Source organism: Coregonus clupeaformis, chromosome 34 (assembly GCF_020615455.1).
Source record: "Coregonus clupeaformis isolate EN_2021a chromosome 34, ASM2061545v1, whole genome shotgun sequence".
In the NCBI taxonomy this organism is placed as follows: domain Eukaryota; kingdom Metazoa; phylum Chordata; class Actinopteri; order Salmoniformes; family Salmonidae; genus Coregonus; species Coregonus clupeaformis.
Window position 1 is genome coordinate 29167266 of NC_059225.1, and position 18992 is coordinate 29186257.

At 44.6% G+C, this 18992-nt stretch overlaps 1 long non-coding RNA gene and 1 pseudogene across 1 annotated transcript; one reads left to right on the plus strand and one right to left on the minus strand.

Moving 5' to 3' along the window:
* Nucleotides 1-4390: 4390 nt before the first annotated feature.
* Nucleotides 4391-18992, minus strand: part of LOC121549552 — a 29019-nt pseudogene continuing 14417 nt past the window's right edge.
* On the plus strand, nucleotides 9247-10419 carry LOC121549985. The gene is made up of 3 exons (XR_006657745.1): nucleotides 9247-9832; nucleotides 9913-10095; nucleotides 10220-10419. It is a non-coding gene; the product is annotated as an uncharacterized LOC121549985 (long non-coding RNA).

Genomic DNA, 18992 nt, shown 5'->3' on the forward strand with positions numbered 1-18992 from the left:
GTTTGCCGACGACACAACAGTGGTAGGCCTGATCACCGACAACGATGAGACAGCCTATAAGGAGGAGGTCAGAGACCTGGCCGTGTGGTGCCAGGATAACAACCTCTCCCTCAACGTGACCAAGACAAAGGAGATGATTGTTGAATACAGGGAAAAAAATAGGACTGAGCACGCCCCCATTCTCATCGACGGGGCTGTAGTGGAGCAGGTTGAGAGCTTCAAGTTCCTTAGTGTCCACACACACCAACACAGTCGTGAAGAGGGCACGACAAAGCCTATTCCCCCTCAGGAGACTGAAAAGATTTGGCATGGGTCCTCAGATTCTCAAAAAATTCTACAGCTGCACCATCGAGAGCTTCCTGACTGGTTGCATCACCGCCTGGTATGGCAACTGCTCGGCCTCCGACCGCAAGGCACTACAGAGGGTAGTGCGTACGGCCCAGTACATCACTGGGGCCATCCAGGACCTCTATACCAGGCGGTGTCAGAGGAAGGCCCTCAAAATTGTCAAAGACTCCAGCCACCCTAGTCATAGACTGTTCTCTCTGCTACTGCACGGCAAGCGGTACCGGAGTGCCAAGTCAAGGTCCATAACACTTCTCAACAGCTTCTACCCCCAAGCCATAAGACTCCTGAACAGCTAATCATGGCTACCCAGACTATTTGCACTGCCCCCCCACCCCCACCCCCCACCCCATCTTTTTACGCTGCTGCTACTCTGTTAATTATTTATGCATAGTCACTTTAACTCTACCCACATGTACAGTGGGGAAAAAAAGTATTTAGTCAGCCACCAATTGTGCAAGTTCTCCCACTTAAAAAGATGAGAGAGGCCTGTAATTTTCATCATAGGTACACATCAACTGTGACAGACAAATTGAGAAAAAAAATCCAGAAAATCACATTGTAGGATTTTTTATGAATTTATTTGCAAATGATGGTGGAAAATAAGTATTTGGTCACCTACAAACAAGCAAGATTTCTGGCTCTCACAGACCTGTAACTTCTTCTTTAAGAGGCTCCTCTGTCCGCCACTCGTTACCTGTATTAATGGCACCTGTTTGAACTTGTTATCAGTATAAAAGACACCTGTCCACAACCTCAAACAGTCACACTCCAAACTCCACTATGGCCAAGACCAAAGAGCTGTCAAAGGACACCAGAAACAAAATTGTAGACCTGCACCAGGCTGGGAAGACTGAATCTGCAATAGGTAAGCAGCTTTGTTTGAAGAAATCAATTGTGGGAGCAATTATTAGGAAATGGAAGACATACAAGTCCACTGATAATCTCCCTCGATCTGGGGCTCCACGCAAGATCTCACCCCGTGGGGTCAAAATGATCACAAGAACGGTGAGCAAAAATCCCAGAACCACACGGGGGGACCTAGTGAATGACCTGCAGAGAGCTGGGACCAAAGTAACAAAGCCTACCATCAGTAACACACTACGCCGCCAGGGACTCAAATCCTGCAGTGCCAGACGTGTCCCCCTGCTTAAGCCAGTACATGTCCAGGCCCATCTGAAGTTTGCTAGAGTGCATTTGGATGATCCAGAAGAGGATTGGGAGAATGTCATATGGTCAGATGAAACCAAAATAGAACTTTTTGGTAAAAACTCAACTTGTCGTGTTTGGAGGACAAAGAATGCTGAGTTGCATCCAAAGAACACCATACCTACTGTGAAGCATGGGGGTGGAAACATCATGCTTTGGGGCTGTTTTTCTGCAAAGGGACCAGGACGACTGATCCGTGTAAAGGAAAGAATGAATGGGGCCATGTATCGTGAGATTTTGAGTGAAAACCTCCTTCCATCAACAAGGGCATTGAAGATGAAACGTGGCTGGGTATTTCAGCATGACAATGATCCCAAACACACGGGCAACGAAGGAGTGGCTTCGTAAGAAGCATTTCAAGGTCCTGGAGTGGCCTAGCCAGTCTCCAGATCTCAACCCCATAGAAAATCTTTGGAGGGAGTTGAAAGTCCGTGTTGCCCAGCGACAGCCCCAAAACATCACTGCTCTAGAGTAGATCTGCATGGAGGAATGGGCCAAAATACCAGCAACAGTGTGTGAAAACCTTGTGAAGACTTACAGAAAATGTTTGACCTGTGTCATTGCCAACAAAGGGTATATAACAAAGTATTGAGAAACTTTTGTTATTGACCAAATACTTATTTTCCACCATAATTTGCTAATAAATTCATAAAAAATCCTACAATGTGATTTTCTGGATTTTTTTTCCTCATTTTGTCTGTCATAGTTGACGTGTACCTATGATGAAAAGTACAGGCCTCTCTCATCTTTTTAAGTGGGAGAACTTGCACAATTGGTGGCTGACTAAATACTTTTTTTCCCCACTGTACATATTACTTCAACTACCTCAACTAGCCGGTGCCCCCGCACATTGACTCTGCACCGGTACCCCCCTGTATATATAGCATCCCTACTGTTATTTTACTTCTGCTCTTTTTTGGTGTTGTTGTTTTATTTTACTTTTTATAAAAAAATAATGCACTGTTGAACAGTTGAAGAGAGGATGCTCTCAGCTTTTTGCAGGTATATATATATTTTTTCTCAGCTGTCTATTTTACAACTGATATATTGATATGGATTTGAGATACGGAGCATGTATCTAGCTAATGTGTATTGAGTTTCCACTTACCCATGCAATTTCAGAATGTGGGGGGGGGGGACATGTCCACATAAGTGCACATAAAGATATAGGCAAATTAATCTCTATTTAACAAAAAATATTGAGTCCTATTTTAACAGTAAAATATAACAACAATTAACTATTGCCCAAAATTCATGACAATCACTGGATTAGGTTGCAGTGCACATCAAATATATTGAATCATGCATTGCTGCTTAGATGAAACACGTTATTTGATTACCATCTCAGTAGTCTATTGCATTTCTTTATTAAAGCACTGTGAATGCCATTAGAAGATGATTAGCCTACTCTTTTTTTCTCTTGGTGACCCCATTAAAGAATTTGTGAATATTAGCAGGTTTTTGGTACATGCAGACCTCACATTTTTTATTAAATTGCATTTCAAGTGCCTAAAAAAAGATCTTAAAAAGTCTTAAATTCAACTTGATGGAACCTGCAGAGTGATACCCTGAAGGCCTTTGTTTTTTCCTTTATGATCGTAAAAATGTTTAAAAACCATCAGAAAACTTGTAATATTTTCACTTTTAAAGTGGTGTATTAAATACAAAGTTACATTTTATAAAAAGGTGATAGAAGTTTTCTCTGAAGTCTACTGATTACAAGGCCTGAAGTATGTGGACACCTGCTCGTCGAACATCTCATTCCAAAATCATGGGCCTTAATATGAAGTTGGTCCCCCCTTTGCTGCTATAACAGCCTCCACTCTTCTGTGAAGGCTTTCCACTAGATGTTGGAACATTGCTGCAGGGACTTGCTTCCATTCAGCCACAAGAGCAATAGTGAGGTTGGGCACTGATGTTGGGTGATTAGGCCTGGCTCGCAGTCGGAGTTCCAATTCATCCCGAAGGTGTTCGATGGGGTTGAGGTAAGGGCTCTGTGCAGGCCTCACCGATCTCGAATGGACCTAGCTTTGTGCACAGGGGTATTGTCATGCTGAAACAGGAAAGGGCCTTCCCCAAACTGTTGCCACAAAGTCGGACGCACAGAATCGTCTAGAATGTCATTTTATACTGTAGCGTTAAGATTTTCCTTCACTGGAACTAAGGGTCCTAGCCCGAACCATGAAAAACAGCCCCAGACTATTATTCCTCCTCCACCAAACTTTACAGTTGGCACTATGCATTCGGGGAGGTAGCGTTCTCCTGGCATCTGCCAAACCCAGATTCATCTGTCGGACTGCGTGATTCATCACTCCAGAGAACGCGTTTCCACTTCTACAGAGTCTCTAGCAGGGCAGAAATTTGACGAACTGACTTGTTGGAAAGGTGGCATCCTATGATGGTGCCACGTTGAAAGTCACTGAGCTCTTCATTATGGGCTAATGGTGTCTATGGAGATTGCATGGCTGTGTTCTTGATTTGCTATACCTGTCAGCAACTAATCCACTAATTTGAAAGGGTGTCCACATACTTTTGGCCATATAGTGTATATAAATCCTGGATTGCTGATGCTATGTATTGGCCGATGAGAGGCTTTGAAGCCACAAGTCAGCCATATTGGCACTCCTCAGAAGACCATATGTTGGTGTTTTCTTCCCATCCGACTTACTCAGTGTAACACCCAGAAAAAGGCAGACACTGCCAACTTTCAGGGCTAAGCAACATGATGAATGTATAGGAGGTACTGTTTATTTTATTAATGAGATGTTGTAAATATAAATATAACACACACATTGCACAACCCATACCAAAACAAACTCCTGACATGTAACTTAAAATGGCCTCATTCATCATACTATGTCGTTTCTCCAGGTTAGCAGATTGAGGCACTGTATATCTCTTGCTGAAATAATATATTTCAGCAACATTGAAACAAATAATTCAATTATTTTGTTATTGAGAGCTTTTCAAGAGGACTCATTCATAATTACCTGTCAGTATCATTATTTTCAGTGATGACAGGCTCAAAGTCTTTCTCCAGCAGGTCCCAAATGTGAAGGTAAGAGGCAGCATCTATAACACAGAAGACTGTTGGCCTGGTCTGGGCCCACTGTACTGACACCACCGGCTGCCCTGCTGTACTGCTGGTCCACTCCATCAGAGTCTTCTCAGTCAGCACGTTGTCTAGTCTGACACTGCCATCCCCACAGGCCACCTGGAGCACAGAGAAGCAAACACACACAGTTCATGTGTAAACATTCACATACACACACACGTTTATGTTTACACACACACTCACACACACACGTATCTATCCCAAAAGTACTGATCTCACCAGGAAAATGGGTTCCCCAAAGGGAGAGAAATTGATGGAGGTGACATCAACGAGTCTGAATCCAACAACCTGAGCCCTTAACCAACAATGCAGTCACTATGATGTCTACTGTATTTAGAATATAAAGACCAACAAATACACATAATTCACAAAAGTACAGAAAATAGAATGTAATAGAAATAGATTGTCCATTCAACTTTGGAGGAGCCTTTAACCCGTGACTGGTCCAATGGTTGACAAAACCCTATAAACAACACACATTGTATAACACACACATTACATAATACATACCATATGACACAGTGTGGCTTCTGTAGCTCAGCTGGTAGAACACAGTGCTTGTAACACCAGGGTAGTGGGTTCGATCCCCGGGACCACCCACACACAAAAATGTATGCACGCATGAATGTAAGTCGCTTTGGATAAAAGCGTCTGCTAAATGGCATATTATTCTGTCCACATGATCCTGGACATACTGGATGGATGCGTCCCAAGTGGCTCCCTATATAGTGCACTACTTTTGAGACGCATCCACAATGTTTGGCATATCCAGGATGCTTATAAAGACAAACAGTGACACCGAGAGAGAAAGTGATTCATTGATGCTCACCATAGTTGTGCCAATGAAAAGATTGTTGGAATTGGAGGGACGACATTTTAATAGCAGTGTCTGTCTGTAAAGGAGTTGTTTTCTTAATGTCTCGTAGCGAGGACCTGGAGAGAGACAGAGAGAGGGAGAGAGAGAGAGACGGAGAGAGGGAGAGAGGGAGAGATGGCGATAAAGACCCAGCCATATCAGTACAGGTCACGAGATTCCAGGCAAAAAAAACACAGTACAGTGAAAAGACTGGAACACGACACCACCAGCAAGTTAACAGATACATATTTGATCACGCTGTCACGTCAGTCTAGTCACCCGACAACAACAACGTTCCGTACAACATGTAAAACAAGCTCGAATATCCAGCAGCTGTGTTCCGCGGGTAACACGTTGTGGGTATTTTGGGCCCACTGACTGACAGTGATGAATGATGGGGAGATCTGTCTCACCTCTCGCTGGTGGGATGGACTGTAGAACTGTGGAGCAGTTTCACTTTGCCCCCAGGCCGGAACCCTGCAAGAGAAACATCCAGGGTTAATTTTGTGTTAGAAAGAATAAACATCAAACGTAATGGAGGAAATGTGTTAAACGTAACTGACTCACCGAGGTCTGTCTGCGTGCATGTGTCGTTGGATTTAGGGAGCGCCAGTACCACCTGTGGGACAGAGACGGTAACACCAGCATTGCAGAAAGGCACATGACACATTTATAATCACTCAGTGCTGTCAGTAAACAGGAAGACCAAACCCATAACTCAATATGACCAGTTATACAGCTATAGTGTATAAACAGTTATAGTGTTGATGCAAAGGTATTGGATGGTTTTGTAGCATATTAGATAGACACTTACCCATAGATTCAGATAGATTGGCACCTCTCCCCCATGCAGGTTAATAATAATACTTTGAGTCAGGTGGTTTGAAAGAAACTGGCATGTCTTAAGGTACACAGTCCTGTGTGGGGTAGTTAGGGTTAGGGGTCATCTCTTAGATTAGGGGTTAGGGAGGGTTTTGGGTAAGGGTTAGGGGCCATCTGTTAGATTAGGGGTCAGGGCTTAGGTTAAGGGTCAGTTCCTTACAGTTCCTAATAAAATTTCATGTTTTTATTTTCAGATGAGAACATACAAGAAGAAAACAGAACGTGGAAGCTATGGCTCTGAGGTGATACAGCATGCCCTGAAGTCAAAAGAAAATGGGCAGACCTTAAAGGGGGCTGCCAGGGTGTTCAACATTCCACCAATAATCCTACGGCACCACAGAGGAAAGGTGAAAAACCCAGGCTTCAGCCAAATGGGTGGAGCCCCAGTCTTCTCTTCCACGTATGAAAGTGACCTCATCAACCACATTCAATAAATGGAAAGAGCCCTATTTGGCCTAACATTATGGGACTTGAGAAGACTCGCCTTCGATCTGGCAGAGAGGATGGGAATCAAGCACAGATTCAACAAAGGAAAGGGGTATGCAGGGGTGGATTGGTTGAGTGGCTTCATGAAGCGCAACCCTCAACTGTCAGTTCGAGTACCGCAAGCAACCAGTCTTGCGAGGGAAGTGGGCTTTAAGAAGCTTAAGGTTGACCTGTTTTTTACGTCCTACGAGGACGTTTTAAACAGTGTCAGGGACGTCGGGCCAACGAAGATTTGGAACATCGATGAGACGGGAATACAAAATGCATGGTCCGTTGGAAGGGTGAGTGACTCAGGCTGGGTCGACAGTACCATCTTTGTCGACTGGCTCCACCACTTCACCCACTGTGTTGGTTGCACCCCTGAGGAACCCCACATCCTCATCCTCGATAGGCACCACTCCTATAAGACCCTGGAGGCTGTTCTGACAGCAAGAGGCCAGGGAGTGATTCTCACCACTCTGCCACCCCACTGCAGCCACAAGATGCAGCCGTTAGACCGTACCATCTTCAAGGGTCTGAAGGCCTTTTACAGCAGGGCAGCAGATCAGTGGATGACGATGCATCCTGGGAAAAGGATAGGTATTTACCAAATGGCTGGCCTCTTCGCAAAGGCCTATAACAAGATGGCCAGTGTGGAGAGAGGAGTGGAGGGCTTCCAGACCAGCGGGCTGTGTTCTTTGGAGAAGGAGATCTTCACAGAGGCGGACTTCGTGGCTGCTGAGGTAATAGAGGAGCCTGAGCCCATTGCCGGTAAGACAAAGTCATCTAAATTAACAAAAAGTAGCAGAAGCAGCATGTACTTGGTAGAAAGTGTTTATTGTACTAACACCGATGTATTGTTTTTGTCGTTTATTTTCAATGCAAAGAATCCATTCAACCACAGTGCTCTACCGCCACCGCGGCCACCTCTACTGATACAGCCACCAGCTCTACCGCCGCCACCTCTACCACCTCCACCAGCTCTAATGCCAAAACCTCTACCTCCACCACATCTACCTCCACCACAACCTCCACCCTGCAGCCTACCCTTGCTCCAAATGTTGGTAAAATATAAATAAAAAGTCTGCACTCATTTTAGGGAATATATATTTGAATATAGTGATTAGAAGTGTTTATTGTACCAATACTCATGTGTTCTTGTTGTTTGTTGGTTTTTGCTTAAATCAACAACCAACAGCTGCAGCAGTTATATTGGAGTTGTCCCAGAGGCCGGGGAAGAGGAAGGCAGAGTCTGCGGCTGTTCTGACAGCCTCCCCTTACAAAAGGTTGCTGGAGGAAAAGGCTCGGCAGAAACATCAACAAGAAGAAAAGAGAGAGAGTAAGAAAACAAAGCAGGTTCTTCAAAAAAAAGGTTGTCTCAAATAAGGTTGCAACACAACAAGCCACATCAGCCACCAAAGAATGGGATTCGGAGTGTCTTTTCTGTGAGAAGCTGTTTTCAGTCACAGGTGGGGACTGGATTAGGTGTAAGCAGTCCAGGAGGTGGGCTCATGAGTTTTGCTCCAATTTGACTGGGGATAGCTTCATTTGTGACCTATGTACAAATTAGAATTGTGAAATAGCAGAGCATAAGAGATGCAACATCAATGCTACACTGAATTAGTTATGATTTATTGTTATTAAATGTTAAGTTCCAATGTTATTTAATGTTATTAGTTATATTCCATTCCAATATTATATTCCAATGAGTTACCCTGGTACACCCCTTTTTCAAAAATGTCATGAAATAGCTAAAAAAAAGTGTAAACTTTAGCCATTTCTTTCCCTTTATAGTTTATTCGCCTAAGCATGTCCTTCATCCACATACCAATTTTTTTCCAAACATTTCTTTTTTGTGTCAGCAATTAGACATTGGGCCTCATTCATCAACCGTTCTTACGAAGTAATGTGTTCTTAAACTCCACTTACGCACTTTTTACGAAGATTCTGACATTCACTAATGTTTTCTCAACTTGGATATGTTCTTAGCTAAGAACAAAATCCACGCACACTCAAGAGCATTCTTACGCACATTTAAGTGATGACAGTTTGCTCCAAATAATTGGTTACTGCATTTCATTTCATTCTACAGTCGTTTACAATGATAGTATGTTACTGTAATGTATTTCTGATCATTTGTTGAAAAACAAATCATAGTATGCAAAGAAACACTAACACTGCAATTTACATCAGCAATTAAGCTGATTAAATCCTGCATTATGTGGTGATTGATCGCACTATTTATAGGGCCAAAATTGGCCTGTTTCTGCACATCAGGCGTGCTATCAAAATGGCACATCTATTGCTGCTTGACGACATTGCTGAGCGTGCTCTGAGAAGGGAACGCATCTTTGAGGATCACGTTGATTTATTTGCAGAGACTGACGAGTACTTGATCGGACGGTTTAGGCTTCCAATACACGTTTTAATGGAGCTGTGTGATACTTTGGAGCCAGCGCTGCGAAGCCATACTCAACGATCCAATCCCGTACAACCTCATGTGCAGGTACTCTCCACCTTGGGATTTTTAGCGACTGGGACATTTCAGCGGGAGTTAGCAGACCGGGTGGGCATATCACAGCCATCCATCAGCCGCGCTCTCCCACGAGTTGTGGATGGAATAAATCAACTGGCCACACAATATATTTTCTTCCCCTACACAGCGCAACAACAGCTGCCGGTCAAGAGAAGGTTCTACTCTATTACCGGTCTGCACAACGTAATCGGGGCAATAGACTGCACTCACGTGCGCATTAAGGCACCCTCACCAGACCCATTCCCATACCTCAACCGCAAGCAATATCACTCAATCAATGTACAAGTAATCTGCGACTCCGACAACCATCTCTTGAACGTGGTCTCCCGCTTCCCAGGAGGTGCACATGACTCTTATATTTTGCAGAACAGTTCTGTGGGAATGCCCCTGGAACAAGGAGCTGCTGGAGACGCATGGCTCATTGGTAAGTATCGTTCAGTAATTTCAAATTCCAATTGTTGGTTTCAAAAAGTGGCTTTCTTAATTAATGACTTGTTTCATTAGGAGATCGGGGGTATGCCCTGGCTAATGACGCCACTAACAAACCCTCAGACGCACCAAGAGGCCTCTTATAACCAGAGGCACGCACGCACCCGCTCCACCATTGAGCGAACCATTGGTATTCTGAAGGGACGCTGGCTGTGTTTGGACACAGCAGGCGGTAAGCTGCTTTACAAGCCAGAGAAGGTGAGTAGGACTACTTGTTTTATTCAGGTTAGAAAAATGGAGAACATGTTGTAGAATAATCTAATTCCAACAATTCATTTTATTTAGTTTTTCTAGCTTTTGATCATCTTTACACAATTTTTAGGTTTGCAGAATAATCATGGCCTGTTGTGTGTTACACATCGCTATGAAGCGTGGTGTTCCACTTCCACTTCAGCCACCACACCAGGATGTGCGTCCTGACCCATTGCTGGGACCAGACAACCGACTTGGCGTGGAAGTCGGACAACAAATACTTTCTTGTTTTTGATTTGTTTTGTCCTTTAAATACCACGAATTAAACACATGAAATAACACAGGTTTCAGTGCGCGTTCTTTATATTTTAAAATGTGTGTTTATGTCTTTGAGTGTTTCTGATATTGTGGCCAGAGTAGAAGCGATTTCACAGAGACTTTGCGCAATCTGCTCCTGGTCATCCAAGACCGCATCGGAGATGACACGTGCAGTTGGACGGGACCTGGGGGCACGTACATGCCCCCCTCCAGTGGTCAGCATATGTCTCTTGCGAGGCGTTTTCTTATGCTAATTAGGAACAACTGGCACACGCTTTCAATTACGAAGACGTGGGATTAATCAATCCTAAAAACACAGGTGCGAACAATTCTGTTGTTTAAGAACATGTCATGAATCCGACGTAGACTTTTCTTAGGGAGTTTATTAAGAACAAAGTTTAGAAAATTCTTAGGTAGATATTGGTGAATGAGGCCCAATGTTCTTAGGGGGGCTAGTTATCCCCTAGTACCTTATACCCAAACGCGCTTCAGCCCAGCTTAAATGAAAAAGGGGAGATCAGGTGCTCGCCTGAGGGACTTCCAAGAAATCCAAGAAACATTCCTTACCCCAGGATACTTCAACTGGTGACTATCCGGGAGAATACAGAAAAAGGAGCACTGTTGCACGAGGCAGAAATAATGCAGTGCTACTTTAGTTTTGCCATCAGCTGGAAGACTGTGTCCCCTTTTCTCAGCGGAGGGAAGGAGGGCGGAGGGACGGTGAGTCGGGTGAGATGCAGCCTCACTGCTGCTCCCTCCCTCCCCTCCGACTGACCATCAGATGCAGGCCATCAATTCAGTAAAAAATAAAGAAGCAAATTATTATAGTCACTTAGCTGTGCCTCACAAGTCATACAATAAATTATATATTACCAGTGTGATCACATAGAGTTTTTTAATATAAATTTTAAATGCTATTTGAAGAACAACATTGGCAGGGCAATTCAAGCATAGCCAATACGCAGTGATAATGTATTAGGCCTATAGCCTACTGCACAAACCTCATTGCTACAGAACTGTTTTTAATTGGTTAATGTTGCATAGGCTTACGTTTTTTAAAGTAAAAAATCTGAGCGGTAGATCTCTGCTTGCATTTTGACTCAAAGTGACCTTGACTTAGAAAAGGTTGGTGACCACTGGTGTAAAATAACTTGTCATATAGAAATGGAAGCTTGGTATTGAGCTGTAAACACCCATCGCTGAAAGAGAGTGTCCGCTCGAGTCCTCAGCTTCTTAAGTGATTGCTTCTCAGCCCTGTCCTCTTCCAACAGTACCGCACCCACCTAATAACACCAAAACAGAGAGCATGAGGCAATAGTAACTGCAAGAAGCGGGAAAATCTGCAGTATGACGACGACAAAATGGTTTCTTAGATTTAAAGAAAAATAAGGTATTATAGGCTATACCTGTGAGGCTGAGCGCAGAAATGTTGCTAGGCGCTGTGAATCGATAATCAGTTTGGTCATGGATTCATCAGACGCCTCGTGGGAGAGGTTGGGACCTGTTGCAACGTGGAAAGAATGTGAGTTCCAAATGGCACCATATTCCCTGTACAGTGCACTACTTGCTCTGGTCAACAGTACACTCTCAGAAAAAGGGTACGGTTAAGTTACAGTATTGTTCCCGGGGGTATAAAAATATAAAAATACACATAATGTCACTTCAGAGTTACACATATAATCTGATACGGTACTGTTCAGTAATTTTTAGGCTACATGTGCGGATAATCTAGTATAATGGTACATTGTTTTTCCCAATATTTTCAATATAGAGGGACAATCATCACACACTCTCAACAACCACGCCATCATTATCATATTTCCCAGCATGCTCTATTGCAGGTAATTTTTTTGAATAGTTTGTTTCAATATGTGTGTTTTTGCATGCACATTGATTTATCTTATACTACACAAAGATAAATAACATACATACCAAACTAATTCAATCGGTTAGTAGTTGGATTTATTGCATCTGTTACTGAGATGGTTGTTCCCGTTAATATGGTTTAGTTAGTCTTTTTTTTTTTTTTTACCAATTTTCCCAACCTTGGCAATCATTCTAAATGAAGGTTGCAGGTGATTACAATATCACATTTTTCAATATCCTACTCTGGCTGGATTCCAATTGGAATTACATAGCACTCTGCAAGCAGCATAACGTGACTTGCCTGATGTTGCCTCCAAAATATAATTTTCAGGCTACTGTTTAAGGGTAAAACTAGGCTGTCAAAGTACAGCCTTATGATATATGTAATGTGTTGTCATAAAGAGTTTAATTTCAGTGATTAAGTATTCACTTAGGCACTTGATTGGTGAAGGCTATAAGACTGAAAGCCATTGAATGCAACAACCATGTCTCTGTCACTAGCAAACACAGTCATGGGTGGTGGTGATAACTCTAAAATTCACTTGAAAGGCACCCTGGGAAATATGCAAATAAGGCTTTACACCCTACAGCGTTAAAACAACACCCAAAACCTTTTTAGAGGTACATTTTTGCCACTTAAAGGGAACAAACGGCTTTGTCACTGGTGTGGTACCCTAAAAAGGCAAATGTGTATCTTTTCCAAAGATACGCTTTTGTACCTGTACTATCTTGTCCCCTAAGGTACACTATTGGCTCTTTTAAGGTACGAACTGCAAGGGTACAATTATGTACTTATAACTAAAGGTACAAAGGATGTACCTTACAGGATACCACTATAGTGACAAGCGTTTGTACCCCTTTAAGAAAAAATCTAAACCTTTTCTGAGAGTGTATAAAGGTCAATTTATTTGGTTATTCCAAAATTCATTACATGTTAAAATTTCAAATCAAATTTATTTCAACTTCCACATAATAAACAATTGAAACTTTAACAGTGCCCTATAAAGGGAGTAATTTCCAATTCGGTACATAGTCATAGATTTGATAGAATACAGATCACAGTGCACGTTTCCTGACCTCCACAGCCTACGTTCCTCTCCATGGGATGCTGTGTCCAATTCTCGCTCACCTCGATTTCCTCCAGTTGAATGTCTCGATCAGTATTGTCCTCGTTGCACTGAACATAAGCCTGGAAAGTGATAATGCATTGGGGTTGATTATCACATTGATATGAATACAAAGATACAAGCAAGCTTACTGTCACAATGATATCATTAAGCATCAGACCTGGGTTCAAATACTATTTGATACATCTGTTAAGCATAGACAAACTTGTTTAGTGTTGGTTGATCCAAAGTTTTTGATGTACATGCCACTTTCATTGACGGGGGCAGATCCAGGAGGGAGAAGGTGATGGAGAAGTCCAGGTCGATCAGGCGAAACAGCTCTGTATTACATTTCCTGGGGTGGGTAGGAGATATTATAGAGCAGTAACAGAAAATGCAGCAATGGAACCTTTCTTACAGGGTTTAGGGAAGGGAACACTGCTGCTACCTTACTCTCCAACCAAGGTGCATGAATGGAGGAGTAAATTGAAGTGATGTGGAAATTCAGCAACTCTTGGAGGACAGTGGAAGTTGATAAAAGTGCTTCTTTAACAATAAAGAACAATAACAATAAAGAAGCATTTTTATTAACTTCCACTTTCCTCCAATAGTTGCCGAATTTCCTCTTCACTCCAATTTTAACTGCATTCCCCTCTCTTTAAATACTGCTTAAACTAACAGTTAGTTCCGTTAGACTTACTTTTGTTTGCTGGCAACCTTCTTGCTGACCTCACGATGCTTCACAGCCACAAAGTCCATCCGTGAAGTGAACCTTTACTTTGAGGCATTTCAGAATCTATGGTGAATAAATGTTTTCGTTATTCAAACATTATCGTAAAATAAGACCTAAAATACAGTCCAAAATATGTATTGTTCCAGGGTCGTATGAACCAAACGGGCTGAAACCTACAATAATGTGTCCAATAAGAATGCTTGTTTTTGTTTTCTGTTGCAAAACACTTTGCACTATTGAATACCCAGTAGTTTTGAGCGTTGACCATACCTCTTGACCTTTTGGGTCTGTCGTCCTCCTCTGTGCTTAGCCCTCTCTCGTTCTCCTCATCTGAATGGCCTCAACAGCCTCCCTACTCTGTGAGCTCACTTCCTCCCTCTCTTCTCTCTTTTCATGGCTGTGTGTCATCTTCTCATCCACATCCTCAAAATCTTCCTCATAATCCTTTGGCGATAAAACATCAGTTTTAAGTTGCTCTTATAATGGTGTAGGAATATTGTAATTACACTAGTCACAACATTGTGTTACACAGTACTTTGCATTGAAATTCCAGCACAGACTGGAATATGTTCCGGGATTCTTCCGATAGCATTGAGGAGTACACCACATCAGTCACTGGCTTCATCATTTAAGTGCATCGAAGACGTCGTCCCCACAGTGACCGTACGTACATACCCCAACCAGAAGCCATGGATTACAGGGTAGAGCTGCCGCTTTCAATGAGTGGGACTCTAACCCGGACGCTTATAAGAAATCCCGCTGTGCCCTCTGACGAACCATCAAACAGGCAAAGAGTCAATACAGGACTAAGATTGAATCGTACTACACCGGCTCCGACACTCGTCAGATGTGGCAGGGCTTGCAAACTATTACAGACTACAAAGGGAAGCACAGCCGCGAGCTGCCCAGTGACACAAGCCTACCAGACGAGCTAAATCACTTCTATGCTCGCTTCGAGGCAAGCAACACTGAAGCATGCATGAGAGCATCAGCTGATCCGGATGACTATGTGATCACGCTCTCCGTAGCCGATGTGAGTAAGACTTTTAAGCAGGTCAACATTCACAAGGCCGCAGGGCCAGACGGATTACCAGGACGTGTACTCTGAGCATGCGCTGACCAACTGGCAAGTGTCTTCACTGACATTTTCAACATATCCTTGACTGAGTCTGTAATACCAACATGTTTCAAGCAGACCACCATAGGCCCTGTGCCCAATAACACTAAGATAACCTGCCTAAATGACTACCAACCCATAGCACTCATGTCTATAGCCATAAAGTGCTTTGAAAGGCTGGTCATGGCTCACATCAACACCATTATCCCAGAAACCCTAGACCCACTCCAATTTGCATACCGCCCCAACAGATCCACAGATTATGCAATCTCTATTGCACTCCACACTGCCCTTGTCGTAGAAATATTTGACTAAAAAGTAGTCAACTCAAAAATATTTCTCAAGAGACTGGAGCTTGTGAATCTAAAAATTAGACTTTATTCTTTGCATACCAAAGCCGAGCTTGCTCCATGGAACAACTGCTTGCCCTGAACCGGAGCTCTCCTTTTATACAGACACAAATGCATAGTCATACTGATACAACATACATAGTTACTCTTCTCTATGTGAATGAATAACATCTTTCAGTATCACATGTTGGCTACTCACGGGGGCTACTTGCGCTTCTCTAAATGGGGCCTCTGTATCTTATTAGTGGCGTGACTAAAAAAAGTATGTACATACTGTGACGTCACGAGAGGCTACACAGCTTTCAGCGGGATTGCTCAAGTAGTGCAAGGAGACAAGGTTCAAACAAAACAAGGATTTTATTATAGGTCTTGGGAAATTAACGAAAATATAACAAAATTCTGTTCTCTTGTGGCTCTTTAAGGGTTAACAGTTCAGGGATGTCTCTTCCACATCCAAAATCATAATTCTCACTCGCTCAGATAACTTTTCCCCAGCCTTACTGTAGTCCCCGTTGCAGCTAGTGGCCAACCCAGCAAAACGTCCTTCCAAATGTCCCACACGTATTTCCACAGGTGCATATATCCAAAGGTGAGTATTTCCCAAAGGTAAGTATCTCCAACTCCTTATATTCCTCATGGAAGTGGACGTGCAGCACTCTTGTCCTCCAGAGAGCCCAGCTTGGAGACCGTGTCTCTTCCCTTCAACAAACCTTCAGCTCATCAGCTCCTGATTGGTTTCAGCTGCGTGGGAAGATTGGCCATAGAGGGTTGGAGTTCCCGACCATACCAGCAGATGGAGCCATAGCTGTCTGGGTTTGCAGCCATCTCAGGGGGATGTAACGTCCCTCCAGGACACAGCCTCTCGTGACATCACACATCCCCCTCCTCGGGACCGACGTCCTCGTCGGGGTAAAGGCAGCGAAGAAGGCATCACGCCGGGAGAGGGCGTCCGCATTGCCGTGGTGCTTGCCAGCCTGCTCTCTCTTCAACTCCTCCACCTCTAGGACCAGGGACTCAGCCTCCTGTTGTCTCTCCTTGAGTTTCTTACTGAGCATCAGCCTTGGTTTTAGCAGAGTTTAGCTTCTGTTGAGCAGCTTTCAGTTCCTTCTCTCTCTCTGCCTCCGCATTCTTCATCTTGTTCTCCAACACCTTGTACTTCTCCTCTGCCTTCTTCTGGACCTCCTTACTACTGCGCAGGGTCTCCTCACACTCCTCGATGGTCCTGCGCAGCCTCTCCAGCTCCTCCTGTTGCTTATGGAAGGAGCTCTGTTGGAGTTTAGCCTGGAGGATATCTAACTCTTCTGTCTTCATGTCTAACTGTTGCTTTAACAAACGATACCTCTCAGCGGTCCCCTTCAGACCAGACAGTTCTTTGTCCAGATTCTGTAGCTCCGTCTCTGTGTCGGTCTGGGCACCTGCCATCCCTATCAGAGCCCGGGCGGGAGTGAGTAATTCGGAGGATTGCACCGGAGCCTTCCCAGGATGAGTTTTGCCTCTCCGTTTCCGAGGTACTCGGGTTATCCTCTCCTGAGACTCTCTCCAGAGTGGGTAAAAGGCTGGGCAGTCTCGTCCAATTAGGACAGGGACGGGGAGGGAATCAACCACCCCCGCCGTCGTGTGTATGGTTCCCCGTGTGCTGGTCATTGTAAGTTCAGTAATGGGGTATTCTCTGGTGTCCCCATGGACACAGGAAACTGGGAGGACTTTCCCCGGGGTCAGACACGTTGGGCCCACCAAATCCTTACGCACCAGGGTGGCCCGGCTACCAGAATCCAGTAAGGCCTCCACATCATGGTGATTCACAGTTACCGGGCAGGTGGGGGGGTCGATCTGGGCCGCCATCTACGACTCCCAAGAGCGAGGCAAAACGGTGTGTGGGTGCTGAGCTGGAGGACTCCGCAGTGGGCATAGGTTCATCGGCTGGTTTCCCACACTGCCAGGAGATATGTCCCATCTCCCCCACACCGGTAACACTGTCGAGTTTCCCCCTCCTGGTGTACTCTTCTTGGACCCGCCTGGTTTCTGGCTCCCCCTGGAGCCGGGATAAATCCTGACGTGGCTGGGTTCGAGACCTTGGGGTCCTTTGGACGGGTTCTTCCCATTTGTGGTGGGGCCGCACTCCTGGGGTCTTTTCGGGAAGCATTCAGCATCTCCGCTGTGGCCTGGTACTTTTCCACAGCTTCCACGGTCAGATCAGCCGTGGTCAAGGCCTGTTGACTGATGAACCGTTTTGCCTCATAAGGCAGGGCGCGTGAGGTAACGATCCACCACAACGGCCTCCACCACCGCCGCTGCTGTATTCCTCTGCGGATCCAGCCATTTCCTTGCGATTCGGACAAGTTCATGCATCTGCGCCCGAGGAGGTTGGTCTGGTTGGAAGGTCCAGCTGTGAAAGCGCTGGGCCATACCAAACTTTGTGAGTCCATATCTGCTGAGGATCTCAGACTTCAGGGCATCATAGTCAGTAACCTGGTCAGGGCCCAGGTCCTGGACAGCATTCAGCGATTCCCCGGTTAGAAAAGGGGGCTAACAGACCAACCCACTGTTGCTTGGGCCAGGCTTCCCTAGTGGCCGTGGCCTCAAATGCATGCAGGTATGCCTCAATGTCATCGGTAGCTCCCATCTTAGATATAAAGTCACTTGCCTTTATTGGGCGGGTATTTTGGACAACCCTCTGTCTCTGCAACTGCAATTCCTCTGCCTTCAGAAGGTTGGCTTTCTTTTGCTCCTCCAAGAGAGCCACGTTTGCTTGCATCTGGGCTTGCTGGCCAGCAACAAGGGCTTTCAATATGTCCTCCATTTCAGTCGGGCGGGGGAGCCTACGGCCAACTTGGAAAACTGGGTGATCAAACCTTCGGTATCCTCCTCTGACATGCACTATTAACGCTTGGCGTGCCCGTATTCTCCACCATCTGTGACGTCACGAGAGGCTACACAGCTTTCAGCGGGATTGCTCAAGTAGTGCAAGGAGACAAGGTTCAAACAAAACAAGGATTTTATTATAGGTCTTGGGAAATTAACGAAAATATAACAAAATTCTGTTCTCTTGTGGCTCTTTAAGGGTTAACAGTTCAGGGATGTCTCTTCCACATCCAAAATCATAATTCTCACTCGCTCAGATAACTTTTCCCCAGCCTTACTGTAGTCCCCGTTGCAGCTAGTGGCCAACCCAGCAAAACGTCCTTCCAAATGTCCCACACGTATTTCCACAGGTGCATATATCCAAAGGTGAGTATTTCCCAAAGGTAAGTATCTCCAACTCCTTATATTCCTCATGGAAGTGGACGTGCAGCACTCTTGTCCTCCAGAGAGCCCAGCTTGGAGACCGTGTCTCTTCCCTTCAACAAACCTTCAGCTCATCAGCTCCTGATTGGTTTCAGCTGCGTGGGAAGATTGGCCATAGAGGGTTGGAG